This window comes from Oncorhynchus nerka, linkage group LG10 (assembly GCF_034236695.1).
Source record: "Oncorhynchus nerka isolate Pitt River linkage group LG10, Oner_Uvic_2.0, whole genome shotgun sequence".
Lineage (NCBI taxonomy): Eukaryota > Metazoa > Chordata > Actinopteri > Salmoniformes > Salmonidae > Oncorhynchus > Oncorhynchus nerka.
Genome location: NC_088405.1, coordinates 19,895,200 through 19,909,876, shown reverse-complemented (window position 1 = coordinate 19,909,876; position 14,677 = coordinate 19,895,200). Strand labels below are relative to the sequence as shown.

The 14,677-nt window shown below is 47.4% G+C and overlaps 1 protein-coding gene across 4 annotated transcripts in view; it reads right to left on the bottom strand.

Annotated features, from left to right (window-relative positions):
* The window catches only part of LOC115134985 (zinc finger MIZ domain-containing protein 1-like), a 288,705-nt gene that overhangs the window by 92,198 nt on the left and 181,830 nt on the right, over positions 1-14,677 (bottom strand). The window lies entirely within an intron of this gene.

The following is a 14,677-nucleotide window of genomic DNA, read 5'->3' as shown; positions in this document are numbered from 1 at the left end:
CTAAGGAGCTACTGACAGCATGGAATAGCTCTGCTGTGTGTGTGTGTGTGTGTGTGTGTGTATAATTCCATACTGTACATTCATACACACTATATATACAAAAGTATGTGGACACCCCTTCAAATGAGTGGATTTGGCTACTTCAGCCACACCGTTGCTGACAGGTGTATAAAATCAAGCACACAGCCATGTAATCTCCATAGACATAGGATGCTACCTTTCCAACAAACAAAAATCATCAAATCAAATGTTATTTGTCAAATGCACCGAATACAACAGGTAGACCTTACCGTGAAATGCTTACTTATAAGACCTTAACCAAAATAAACTAAAGTAAAAAATAAAATAAAAAGTAACAATAAAAAAACAAAAATGAGGCTATATACAGGGGGTACCGGTACCGAGTCAATGTGTGGGGGCACAGGTTAGTCGAGGTCATTTGTACATTAAACAGCGAGTAGCAGCAGTGTGAAAACAAAGGGGGGCTCCTGGATTGCAGGAAGCTTGGCCCCAGTGATGTACTGGGCCGAACGCAGTACCCTCTGTCGCACCTTAAGGTCAGATGCAGAGGAGTTGCCATACCAGGCGGCGATGCAACCGGTCAGGATGCTCTCGATGGTGCAGCTGTAGAACTTTTTGAGGATCTGGGGACCCATGCCAAATCTTTTCAGTCTCCTGAGGGGGAAAAGGTGTTGTCGTGCCCTCTTCACAACTGTCTTGGTGTGTTTGAACCGTGATGTGGACAAGGAACTTGAAACTCTCAACCCGCTCCACTACAGCCCTGTCGATGTGAATGGGGGAGTGTTTGGCCCTCCTTTTCCTATAGTCCACAATCAGCTCGTTTGTCTTGCTCACATTGAGGGAGAGGTTTTGTCCTGGCACCACACAGCCAGGTCTCTGGCCTCCTCCCTATAGGCCGTCTCATCGTTGTCGGTGATCAGGCCTACCACTGTTGTGTCGTCAGCAAACTTAATTATTGGGTTGGAGTTGTGCACGGCAACGCAGCCATGGGTGAACAGGGAGTACAGGAGGGGACTAAGCACCACTGAGGGGCCCCCGTGTTTAGGTTCAGTATGGCAGATGTGTTGATGCTTACCCATAACACCTGGGGGAGGCCCGTCAGGAAGTTGCAAAGGGGGGTGTTTATTCCCAGGGTCCTTAGCTTATTGATGAGCTTTGAGGGCACTATGGTGTTGAACGCTGAGCTGTCGTCTATGAACAGCATTCTGACATAGGTGTTCCTTTTGTCCAGGTGGGAAAGGGCAGTGTGGAGTGGGATTGCGTCATCAGTGGATCTGTAGGGGCGGTAGGCGTGGGTCAAGGGTCTCTGGGATGAGTGGGTCCAGGGTTTCCGGGATGAGTGGGTCCAGGGTTCCCGGGATGAGTGGGTCCAGGGTTTCCGGGATGAGTGGGTCCAGGGTTTCCGGGATGAGTGGGTCCAGGGTTTCCGGTGTTGATGTGAGCCATGACCAACCTTTCAAAGCACTTCATGGCTACCGACGTGAGTGCTACGGGGCGGTAATCATTTAGGCAGGTTACCTTCACTTTCTTGGGCACAGGGACTATGGTGGTCTGCTTGAACCATGTAAGTATTCTCCTCGCTCTACTCTCTCTTCTCCTCTATTTCCCTCCCTTCTCCTCCTCTCGTTTCCTCCCTTCTCCTCTCCTCCTTTCCCTTCTCTCTCCTCTCCTCCATTTCCCTTGCTTTTCCTCTCTCCTCTCCACCTCCCTCTCCTCCTTCCTCTCCTCTCCTTCTCTCCACCTCCCCTCTCTTCTCTTCTCCTCTCCTCCCTTCTCCTCCACCTCCCTCTCTCCCCTCTTCCTTCTATTTCTCTCGACTCCTGCTGGAAAGTACTGGAAAATCCCAGAGATGAAAGCACAGCTAGCTACTCCATGTCCTCACTATCAAAATAACACAGAGAAATAATAGTTAATGTTATCTGATCTCAGAGCAGAAACATGTCCATCACTGTCTGATGAAACAGCTTGCTGTGCTACTCTGTTTCACCACTTCTTTCCAAGGATGATACATTTATTAAAAAGTACTGAAAACTCATTTTGAATTGTGGGTAATAATGGGTTTTTCAGGGTACATGTGTCCCAAAATGTGTTTTCAAGCTTTGTGTGAGTGTGTGTGTGTGTGTGTGTGTGTGTGTGTGTTTTGTGGAGTTGCAGGTAAATTGCCTCTTCAATAACCTCATCTGCTGTGTCGAGTTCCACTTACCAGTGGTGCAGAGCAAGGCTTACACACACACACACACACACACACACACACACACACACACACACACACACACACACACACACAGAGAATTATGTTGTGCATTTAACAAGCCTTAAAAAGCGACAGGAGGCCGTGGTGAATCAAAATAACCAAACCACAAAACCGCACACTGCAGTAAAGCTACTACAAACACACACAATGTACCCTGCAATGATGAGCCCAACAACCTGAGGGGTAGTGGGGCAAATAATTACTGCTCTGAAACAGAAACTCAGTAATATAAAATCACTGGAGTATGGTGGGCAACAACACCATAGAGGAAATTATATGTCTTCATAATCACACACAAACACACAATGCACTGTCAATATGAGAGAAGACAGTCTGGGCCTGACTACTGATCAAGGATCAGTTTTGCCTTTTAGATCCTAGAGGGAAATGATCCTAGATCAGCACTCCTACCCTGAGACATTTTGGGACAGGTAGCGTTGGGACAGGTAGAGTTCTCCTGGAATCCACCAAACCCATATTCGTCTGTCATACTGCCAGATGGTGAAGTGTGATTCATCACTCTAGAGAACGTGTTTCCACCACTAAAGAGTCCAATGGAGGAAAGCTTAACATCACTCCAGGCGATGCTTAGCATTGCGCATGGTGATCTTAGGCTTGTGTGCGGCGGCTCGGCCATGGAAACCCATTTCATGAAGCTCCCAACGAACAGTTCTTGTGCTGACGTTGCTTCCAGAGACAGTTTGGAACTCAGTAGTGAGTGTTGCAACCGAGGTCAGATGATTTTGAGCTTGTGTGGCCTACCACTTTGTGGCTGAGCTGTTGTTGCCCCTAAACATTTCCACTTCACAATAACACTTACAGTTGACCAGGACAGAACAAGCAGGGCAGAAATTTGACAAACTGACTTGTTGGAAAGGTGGCATCCTATGACAGTGCCACGTTGAAAGTCAGAGCTCTTCAGTAAGGCCATTCTACTGCCAATGTTTTTGTCTATGGAGATTGCATGGCTGTGTGATAGATGTTATATACCTGTCAGCAAAGAGTGTGGCTGAAATAACCGATTCCACTCATTTGAATGGGTGTCCACATACTTTGGTATATATAACTTCTTTCACCACTCCTCTCTAGTCAGAAAGAGAGGTCAGAGAGAGAGGGGGGGGTATGTACATAGTCAATGGTAGGCTTCGAGGGGACTCCTATGGTAGGTACACCTATAGCTCATCTCTTGGCAGTAGTACTGCAGACTACTTTATTACTGACCTCAACCCAGAGTCTCTCAGAGCGTTCACAGACAGTCATTTACATTTACATTTAAGTCATTTAGCAGACGCTCTTATCCAGAGCGACTTACAAATTGGTGCATTCACCTTATGACATCCAGTGGAACAGTAGTGCATCTAAATCTTTTAAGGGGGTGAGAGGGATTACTTTATCCTATCCTAGGTATTCCTTAAAGAGGTGGGGTTTCAGGTGTCTCCGGAAGGTGGTGATTGACTCCGCTGTCCTGGCGTCGTGAGGGAGTTTGTTCCACCATTGGGGGGGCAGAGCAGCGAACAGTTTTGACTGGGCTGAGCGGGAACTGTACTTCCTCAGTGGTAGGGAGGCGAGCAGGCCAGAGGTGGATGAACGCAGTGCCCTTGTTTGGGTGTAGGGCCTGATCAGAGCCTGGAGGTACTGAGGTGCCGTTGCCCTCACAGCTCCGTAGGCAAGCACCATGGTCTTGTAGCGGATGCGAGCTTCAACTGGAAGCCAGTGGAGAGAGCGGAGGAGCGGGGTGACGTGAGAGAGAACTTGGGAAGGTTGAACACCAGACGGGCTGCGGCATTCTGGATGAGTTGTAGGGTTTAATGGCACAGGCAGGGAGCCCAGCCAACAGCGAGTTGCAGTAATCCAGACGGGAGATGACAAGTGCCTGGATTAGGACCTGCGCCGCTTCCTGTGTGAGGCAGGGTCGTACTCTGCGGATGTTGTAGAGCATGAACCTACAGGAACGGGCCACCGCCTTGATGTTAGTTGAGAACGACAGGGTGTTGTCCAGGATCACGCCAAGGTTCTTAGCGCTCTGGGAGGAGGACACAATGGAGTTGTCAACCGTGATGGCGAGATCATGGAACGGGCAGTCCTTCCCCGGGAGGAAGAGCAGCTCCGTCTTGCCGAGGTTCAGCTTGAGGTGGTGATCCGTCATCCACACTGATATGTCTGCCAGACATGCAGAGATGCGATTCGCCACCTGGTCATCAGAAGGGGGAAAGGAGAAGATTAATTGTGTGTCGTCTGCATAGCAATGATAGGAGAGACCATGTGAGGTTATGACAGAGCCAAGTGACTTGGTGTATAGCGAGAATAGGAGAGGGCCTAGAACAGAGCCCTGGGGACACCAGTGGTGAGAGCACGTGGTGTGGAGACAGATTCTCGCCACGCCACCTGGTAGGAGCGACCTGTCAGGTAGGGCGCAATCAAGCGTGGGCCGCGCCGGAGATGCCCAACTCGGAGAGGGTGGAGAGGAGGATCTGATGGTTCACAGTATCGAAGGCAGCCGATAGGTCTAGAAGGATGAGAGCAGAGGAGAGAGAGTTAGCTTTAGCAGTGCGGAGCGCCTCCGTGATACAGAGAAGAGCAGTCTCAGTTGAATGACTAGTCTTGAAACCTGACTGATATGGATCAAGAAGGTCATTCTGAGAGAGATAGCGGGAGAGCTGGCCAAGGACGGCACGTTCAAGAGTTTTGGAGAGAAAAGAAAGAAGGGATACTGGTCTGTAGTTGTTGACATCGGAGGGATCGAGTGTAGGTTTTTTCAGAAGGGGTGCAACTCTCGCTCTCTTGAAGACGGAAGGGACGTAGCCAGCGGTCAGGGATGAGTTGATGAGCGAGGTGAGGTAATGGTCTGGAGTAATGGTCTGGTCTCCGGAAATGGTCTGGAGAAGAGAGGAGGGGATAGGGTCAAGCGGGCAGGTTGTTGGGCGGCCGGCCGTCACAAGACGCGAGATTTCATCTGGAGAGAGAGGGGAGAAAGAGGTCAGAGCACAGGGTAGGGCAGTGTGAGCAGAACCAGCGGTGTCGTTTGACTTAGCAAACGAGGATCGGATGTCGTCGACCTTCTTTTCAAAATGGTTGACGAAGTCATCTGCAGAGAGGGAAGGATTCAGGAGGGAGGAGAAGGTGGCAAAGAGCTTCCTAGGGTTAGAGGCAGATGCTTGGAATTTAGAGTGGTAGAAAGTGGCTTTAGCAGCAGAGAGAGAAGAGGAAAATGTAGAGAGGAGGGAGTGAAAGGATGCCAGGTCCGCAGGGAGGCGAGTTTTCCTCCATTTCCGCTCGGCTGCCCGGAGCCCTGTTCTGTGAGCTCGCAATGAGTCGTCGAGCCACGGAGCGGGAGGGGAGGACCGAGCCGGCCTGGAGGATAGGGGACATAGAGAGTCAAAGGATGCAGAAAGGGAGGAGAGGAGGGTTGAGGAGGCAGAATCAGGAGATAGGTTGGAGAAGGTTTGAGCAGAGGAAGAGATGATAGGATGGAAGAGGAGAGAGTAGCGGGGAGAGAGAGCGAAGGTTGGGACGGCGCGATACCATCCGAGTAGGGGCAGTGTGGGAAGTGTTGGATGAGAGCGAGAGGGAAAAGGATACAAGGTAGTGGTCGGAGACTTGGAGGGGAGTTGCAATGAGGTTAGTGGAAGAACAGCATCTAGTAAAGATGAGGTCGAGCGTATTTCCTGCCTTGTGAGTAGGGGGGGAAGGTGAGAGGGTGAGGTCAAAAGAGGAGAGGAGTGGAAAGAAGGAGGCAGAGAGGAATGAGTCAAAGGTAGACGTGGGGAGGTTAACCTCTTAAGTCGACCCTCTACTTTTTTGAACATTCTGTTAAAAATCGAGCAACATTTCAGCGCCCTGCTACTCATGCCAGGAATATAGTATATGCATTTGCTTAGTCTGTGTGGATAGAAAACACTCAGACGTTTATAAAACTGGTTAAATCACTGCTGTGGCTTTACCAGAACGGCATTTACATCGAAAAGCACAGGAAAAACTGATCACTGAAAATGGGAAAATATATCCATGCGCTACTTGAACCCATTGATAAAGGTGAACCACAATTAATTGACTGAGGTTGCAGTACCTACAGCTTCCACACGGTGTCTAGAGTCTTGTCATTTCCCTTCGAGTTTTTTCTTGGTCAAACACATGCAGGGCACCGTATCTCCTCAGGTCTAGGACCGGATATTTTCGTTGAGTTTCTAGCCGGACATTTTTCCAGACGGACAGCTAATGATCTTTACATCGCCTCCTGATGAATTTTATCGCTTATTAACGTTTACTAATACCTAAAGTTGCATTACAAACGTATTTGAAGTGTTTTGTGAAAGTTTATCGTCGACTTTTTGAATTTTAAAAAATGACGTTACGTTTTGAAACAATGTTTTTTTCGTTTATCACACAGTCTACATATAACGATATCTAGGCTTTATATGGACCGATTTAATCGAAATAAAGACCCAAATAGTGTTTATGGGACATCTAGGAGTGCCAACAAAGAAGATGGTGAAAGGTAATGAATGTTTTCTATTTTATTGTGCGGTTTGTGTAACGCCGAAATGCTAATTATTTTGTTTACGTCCCCTGTGGGTCTTTTGGGGTGTTACATGCTATCAGATAATAGCTTCTCATGCTTTCGCGAAAAGCATTTTAAAAATCTGACTTGTTGCCTGGATTCTAACGAGTGTAGCTTTAGTCGATACCCTGCATGTGTATTTTAATGAACTTTTGAGTTTTAACTAATACTATTAGCATTTAGCGTAGCGCATTTGCATTTCCAGAGCTCTAGTTGGGACGCAAGCGTCCCGAGTAGAAGCAAGAGGTTAAAGTCGCCCAGAACTGTGAGAGGTGAGCCGTCCTCAGGAAAGGAGCTTATCAAGGCATCAAGCTCATTGATGAACTCTCCGAGGGAACCTGGAGGGCGATAAATGATAAGGATGTTAAGCTTGAAAGGGCTGGTAACTGTGACAGCATGGAATTCAAAGGAGGCGATAGACAGATGGGTAAGGGGAAAGAGAGAATGACCACTTGGGAGAGATGAGGATCCCGGTGCCACCACCCCGCTGACCAGAAGCTCTCGGGGTGTGCGAGAACACGTGGGCAGACGAAGAGAGAGCAGTAGGAGTAGCAGTGTTGTCTGTGGTGATCCATGTTTCCGTCAGTGCCAAGAAGTCGAGGGACTGGAGGGAGGCATAGGCTGAGATGAACTCTGCCTTGTTGGCCGCAGATCGGCAGTTCCAGAGGCTACCGGAGACCTGGAACTCCACGTGGGTCGTGCACGCTGGGACCACCAGATTAGGGTGGCCGCGGCCACGCGGTGTGGAGCGTTTGTATGGTCTGTGCAGAGAGGAGAGAACAGGGATAGACAGACACATAGTTGACAGGCTACACAAGAGGCTACGCTAATGCAAAGGAGATTGGAATGACAAGTGGACTACACGTCTCGAGTGTTCAGAAAGTTAAGCTTACGTAGCAAGAATCTTATTGATTAAAATGATACAGTACTGCTGAAGTAGGCTAGCTGGCAGAGGCTGCGTTGTTGACTATGTAGGCTAGCTGGCAGTGGCTGCGTTGTTGACACTACCACTGACATCCCTATTAGATCACAGCAAAATCACAGTCTACTTGAACATGAGGCATCAAAGCCAAAGGAACTGAGTAATATTAAGAAATGCTATAGATGGAAGGAATGTAGAGTGGAAACCTATCAACAAAACATTTAGGCAACAACAAATTCAGTCCCTTTTAGACAACCTCCTGGACAAAATGTTCCACTGTAATAGTGAAGGTGTAAACTTGGCAGTAGAAAATCTAAACAGTATATTTGACCTCAGCTTCCCTATCAAATCTAAAAATGTCAAACAGAAAACCAAAGTAAATGAACAACAATGACAAATGGTTTGATGAAGAATGCAAAACAGAAGAAAGTAATTGTGAAACCTATCCAACCAAAAACAGAGAACCAGAAAACCTGAGTCTACGCCTTCACTATGGTGAATCACTAAAACAATACAGAAATACACTACGGAAAAAGAAGGAACAGCATGTCAGAAATCACTTCAATGTAATTGAAGAATCCATAGACTCTAACCACTTCTGGGAAAATTTGAAAAAAACTAAAATAACAACAACACAAATAGTTATGTATCCAAAATGGAGACGTATGGATAAACTACTTCTCCAATCTTTTTGGTTCTATAACAAAGAACCAACAGCAAAAACATAGACATGATCAAATACAAATATTAGAATCAACTATTAAAAACTCCCACAACCCACTGGATTCAGCAATTACATTGAATGAATTACAGGAGAAAATACAAACCCTACAACCCAAAAAGGCCTGTGGTGTTGATGGTGTCCACAATGAAATGATCAAATATACAGACCACAAATTACAATTTGCTATATTTAAACTCTAACATCATCCTCAGCTCTGGCATCTTCCAAATATTTGGAACCAATGGCTGATCACCCCAATCCACAAAAGTGGAGACAAATTTGACCCCAATAACTACTGTGGGAAATGCATCAACAGCAACCTTGAGAAAGTCCTCTGCATTATCATTAACAGCAGACTCATACATTTCCTCAGTGAAAACAATGTACTGAGCAAATGTCAAATTGGCTTTTTACCAAATTACCGTACGACACACCACGTGTTCATCCTGCACACTCTAATTGACAAACAAACCAAAACAAAGGCAAAGTCTTCTCATGCTTTGTTGATTTCAAAAAAGCCTTCGACTCAATTTGGTATGATGGTCTGCTATACAAATTGATGGAAAGTGGTGTTGAGGGAAAAATATACAACATTATAAAATCCATGTACGCAAACAACAAGTGTGCGGTGAAAATGTGGAAAAAACACACATGGCTTTCCAAAGGGCCGTGGGGGGAGTCAGGGATGCAGCTTAAGGCGCACCCTCTATAACATAGAGCAACAAGAAAAAGTATGTGAACCTTTTGGAAATACCTGGATTTCTGCATATATTGGTCATAAAATCTGATCTAGGTCACAACAAACACAGTTTGCTTAAACCAATAACACAAACAAGTTTTCATGTCTTTATTGAACACACCATGTAAACCCTTGGGTTTAATAACTGGCTGACCCTCCTTTGGCAGCAGTAACCTCAACCAAACATTTTCTGTAGTTGTGGATCAGAACTGCACAACGGTCAGGAGGAATTTTGGACCATTCCTCTTTACAAACTGTTTCAGTTTAGCAATATTCTTGGGATGTCTGCTGTGAACCGCTCTCGAGGTCATACCACAGCATCTCAATCGGGTTGAGGTCAGGACTCTGACTGGGCCACTCAGGTTGAGGTCAGGACTCTGACTGGGCCACTCAGGTTGAGGTCAGGACTCTGACTGGGCCACTCAGGTTGAGGTCAGGACTGACTGGGCCACTCAGGTTGAGGTCAGGACTGACTGGGCCACTCAGGTTGAGGTCAGGACTGACTGGGCCACTCAGGTTGATGTCAGGACTCTGACTGGGCCACTCAGGTTGATGTCAGGACTCTGACTGGGCCACTCAGGTTGAGGTCAGGACTCTGACTGGGCCACTCAGGTTGAGGTCAGGACTCTGACTGGGCCACTCAGGTTGAGGTCAGGACTCTGACTGGGCCACTCAGGTTGAGGTCAGGACTCTGACTGGGCCACTCAGGTTGAGGTCAGGACTCTGACTGGGCCACTCAGGTTGAGGTCAGGACTCTGACTGGGCCACTCAGGTTGAGGTCAGGACTCTGACTGGGCCACTCAGGTTGAGGTCAGGACTCTGACTGGGCCACTCAGAAGGAATATTTTCTTCTGTTTAATCCATTCTGTTGTTGATTTACTTCTGTCTAATGGGTCATTGTCCTGTTGCATCACCCAACTTCTGTTGACCTTCAATTGGCAGACAGATAGCCTTACATTCTCCTGCAAAATGTCTTCATAAACTTGGGAATTCATTTTTCCGTCGATGATAACAAGCTGTCCAGGCCCTGAGGCAGCAAAACAGTCCCAAACCATGATGCTCCCTCCACCATACTTTACAGTCGGGATGAGGTTTTGATGTTGATGTGCTGTGCCTTTTTTTCTCCATACATAAAGTTGTGTGTTTATGGGAGGACACCACAGAAGAAGCCACTGCTGTCCCAAAAAAACATTGATGCACATTTGAAGTTTGCAAAAGTGCACCTGGATGTTCCACAACTCAACTGTAGTTTCATCTGTCCACATAATATTTTGCACTTTTGCGAACTTCAGACGTGCAGTAATGTTTTTTTTGGACAGCAGTGGCTTCTTCCGTGGTGTCCTCCCATGAACACCATTCTTGTTTAGTGTTTTACGTATCGTAGACTCGTCAAAAGAAATGTTAGCATGTTTCAGAGATTTCTGTAAGTCTTTAGCTGACATTTTAGGATTCTTCTTAACCTTATTAAGCATTCTGCACGGTGCTCTTGCAGTCATCTTTGCTGCTCGGCCACTCTTAGGGAGAGTAGCAACAGTGCTGAACTTTCTCCATTTATAGACAGTTTATCTTACCGTGGACTGATGAACATCAAGGCTTTTAGAGATACTTTAGTAACCCTGTCCAGCTTTATGCAAGTCAAGAATTCTTAAAATGATGTCTTCGGAGATCTCTTTCATTTGAGGCATGGTTCACATCAGGAAATGCTTCTTGTGAGTAGCAAACTCAAATTTTGTGAGTGTTTTTTATAGGGCAGGGCAGTTCTAACCAATATCTCCAATCTGGTCTCCTTGATTGGACTCCAGGTTAGCTGACTCCTTACTCCAACTAGCTTTTGAAGAAGTCATTAGCCTAGGGGTTCACATACTTTATCCAGCCTGCACTGTGAATGTTCACATGATGTATTCAATATAGACAAGACACATACAATAATTTGTGTGCTATTAGTTTAAGCACACTATGTTTGTCTATTGTTGTGGAAATTCCAAAGGGTTCACATACTTTTTCTTGCCACTGTATATATCAACAAATTAGCGAGGGCACTAGAACAGCCTGCAGCACCCAGCCTCACCCTACTAGAATCTGAAGTCAAATGTCTACTGTTTGCTGATGATCTGGTGCTTCTGTCACCAACCAAGGAGGGCCTACAGCAGCACCTAGATCGTCTGCACAGATTCTGTCAGACCTGGGCCCTGACAGTAGATCTCAGTAAGACCAAAATAATGGTGTTCCAAAAAAGGTTCAGTTGCCAGGACTACAAATACCATCTAGACCCCGTGGCCCTATAGCGCACGAAAAACGACACAAACGATGGCCTAAACATCAGCACCACAGGTAACTTCCACAAAGCTATGCATACCTCGGCCTAAACATCAGCACCACAGGAAACTTCCACAAAGCTATGCATACCTCGGCCTAAACATCAGCACCACAGGTAACTTCCACAAAGCTATGCATACCTCGGCCTAAACATCAGCACCACAGGTAACTTCCACAAAGCTATGCATACCTCGGCCTAAACATCAGCAACACAGGTAACTTCCACAAAGCTATGCATACCTCGGCCTAAACATCAGCACCACAGGTAACTTCCACAAAGCTATGCATACCTCGGCCTAAACATCAGCACCACAGGTAACTTCCACAAAGCTATGCATACCTCGGCCTAAACATCAGCACCACAGGTAACTTCCACAAAGCTATGCATACCTCAGCCTAAACATCAGCACCACAGGTAACTTCCACAAAGCTATGCATACCTCGGCCTAAACATCAGCACCACAGGTAACTTCCACAAAGCAGTGAACAATCTTAGAGACAAGGCAAGAAGGGCCTTATATGCCATCAAAAGGAACATACAATTTGACAAATTTGACATACCAATTAGGATCTGGCTAAACATTTAACATTTACATTTAAGTCATTTAGCAGACGCTCTTATCCAGAGCGACTAAACATCCAGTGGAACAGCCACTTTACAATAGTGCATCTAGGTCTTTTAAGGGGGGAGGGGGAGAAGGATTACTTTATCCTATCCTAGGTATTCCTTAAAGAGGTGGGGTTTCACTCGGAAGGTGGTGATTGACTCCGCTGTCCTGGCGTCGTGAGGGAGTTTGTTCCACCATTGGGGCCAGAGCAGCGAACAGTTTTGACTGGGCTGAGCTGTATTCCTCAGTGGTAGGGAGGCGAGCAGGCCAGAGGTGGATGAACGCAGTGCCCTTGTTTGGGTGTAGGGCCTGATCAGAGCCTGGAGGTTGAGGTGCACAGCTCCGTAGGCAAGCACCATGGTCTTGTAGCGGATGCGAGCTTCAACTGGAAGCCAAATACTTGAATCAGTTATAGAACCCATTGCCCTTTCTGGTTGTGAGGTCTGGGGTCCGCTCACCAACCAAAGATTCACAAAATGGGACAAACACCAAATTGAGACTGCATGCAGAATTCTGCAAAAATATCCTCAGTGTACAATGTAAAACACCAAATAATGTATGTAGAGCAGAATTAGGCCGATAACCGCTAATTATCAAAATCCAGAAGAGAGCCATTAAATTCTACAACCACCTAAAAGGAAGTGAATCCCAAACCTTCTATAACAAAGCCATCACCTACAGAGAGATGAACCTAAGCAAGCTGGTCCTGGGGCTCTTTTCACAAACAGACCCCACAGAGCCCCAGGACAGCAATACAATTAGACCCAACCAAATCATGAGAAAAAAAAGATAATAACTTAACACATTGGCAAGAACTAACAAAAAAAACAGAGCAAACTAGAATGCTATTTGGCCCTAAACAGAGAGTACACAGTGGCAGAAAACCTGACCACTGTGACTGACCCAAACGTAAGGAAAGCTTTGACTATGTACAGACTCAATGAGCATAGCCTTGCTATTCAGAAAGGCCGCCGTAGGCAGACCTGGCTCTCAAGAGATGACAGGCTATGTGCACACTGCCCACAAAATGAGGTGGAAACTGAGCTGCACTTTCTAACCTCCTGCCCAACGTATGACAATATTAGAGACACATATTTCCCTCAGATTACACAGATTCACAAATAATTTGATAACAAAACCAATTTTGATAAACTCCCATATCTACTGGGCAAAATACCACAGTGTGCCATCACAGCAGCAATATGTGTGACCTGTTGCCACAAGAAAAGGGCAACCAGTGAAGAGCAAACACCATTGTAAATATAACCCATATTTATGTTTATTTATTTTCCCTTTTGTACTTCAACTATTTGCACATCGAGAGAGACAGAGAGAGAGAGAGGGAGGGGAAGAGAGGAGGGAGAGAGAGAGAGAGAGAGGGAAGAGAGAAGAGGAGGGAGAGAGAGAGAGAGGGAAGAGAGGGAGAGAGAGAGGGAGTAAGAGAGGAGGGAGAGGAGGGAGGAGGGAGGAGGGAGGGAGGGAGGGAGGGAGGGAGGGAGGGAGGGAGGGGAGGGAGAGGAGAGGAGAGGGAGAGAGGGAAGAGAGAGAGGAGAGAGGAGGGAGAGAGAGAGGAAGAGAGGATGGAGGGGAGAGGGGGAAGAGAGGATGGAGGGAGAGAGGGGGAAGAGAGGATGGAGGGAGAGAGAGGGAAGAGAGGAGGGAGAGAGAGAGGGAAGAGAGGAGGGAGAGAGAGGAGAGAGAGAGAGGGAAGAGAGGAGGGAGAGAGAGAGAGAGAGGGGAAGAGAGGAGAGAGAGAGGGAAGAGAGGAAGGAAGAGAGGAGGGAGAGAGAGAGAGAGAAGGAAGAGAAGAGAGGAGGGAAGAGAGGAGGGAGGAGGAGAGAGAGAGAGAGGGGAAAGAGAGAGAGGGAGAGAGAGAGAGAGAGAGAGGAGGGAAGAGAGGAGGGAGAGAGAGAGAGGGAAGAGAGGAGGGAAGAGAGGAGGGAGAGAGAGAGAGGGAAGAGAGAGAGGAAGAGAGAGAGAGAGAGAGAGAGGGAAGAGAGGAGGGAGAGAGAGAGGGGGAAGAGAGGAGGGGGAGAGAGAGAGAGAGAGGAGGGAAGAGAGAGAGAGAGAGAGAGAGAAGGGGGAAGAGAGGAGGGAGAGAGAGAGGGGGAAGAGAGAGAGAGAGAGAGAGGGAAGAGAGGAGAGAGAGAGGGAAGAGAGGAAGGAAGAGAGGAGGGAGAGAGAGAGGGAGTGAAGAGAGAGAGAGAAGAGAGGGAGGGAGAGAGAGAGAGAGAGAGAGAGAGAGAGAGAGAGAGGAGGAAGAGAGGAGGGAGAGAGAGGGAGGGAGGGAGGGAGGAGAGGGAGGGAGGAGGGAGGGAGGGAAGAGAGAGGGAAGCGAGGAGGGAGAGAGAGAGGGAAGAGAGGATGGAGGGAGAGAGGGGGAAGAGAGGATGGAGGGAGAGAGGGGGAAGAGAGGAGGGAGAGAGAGAGAGAAGAGAGGAGGGAGAGAGAGAGAGAGATAGAGGGAAGAGAGGTGGGAGAGAGGGAAGAGAGGAGGGAGAGGAGAGGAGAGAGAGAGAGGGAAGAGAGGAGGGA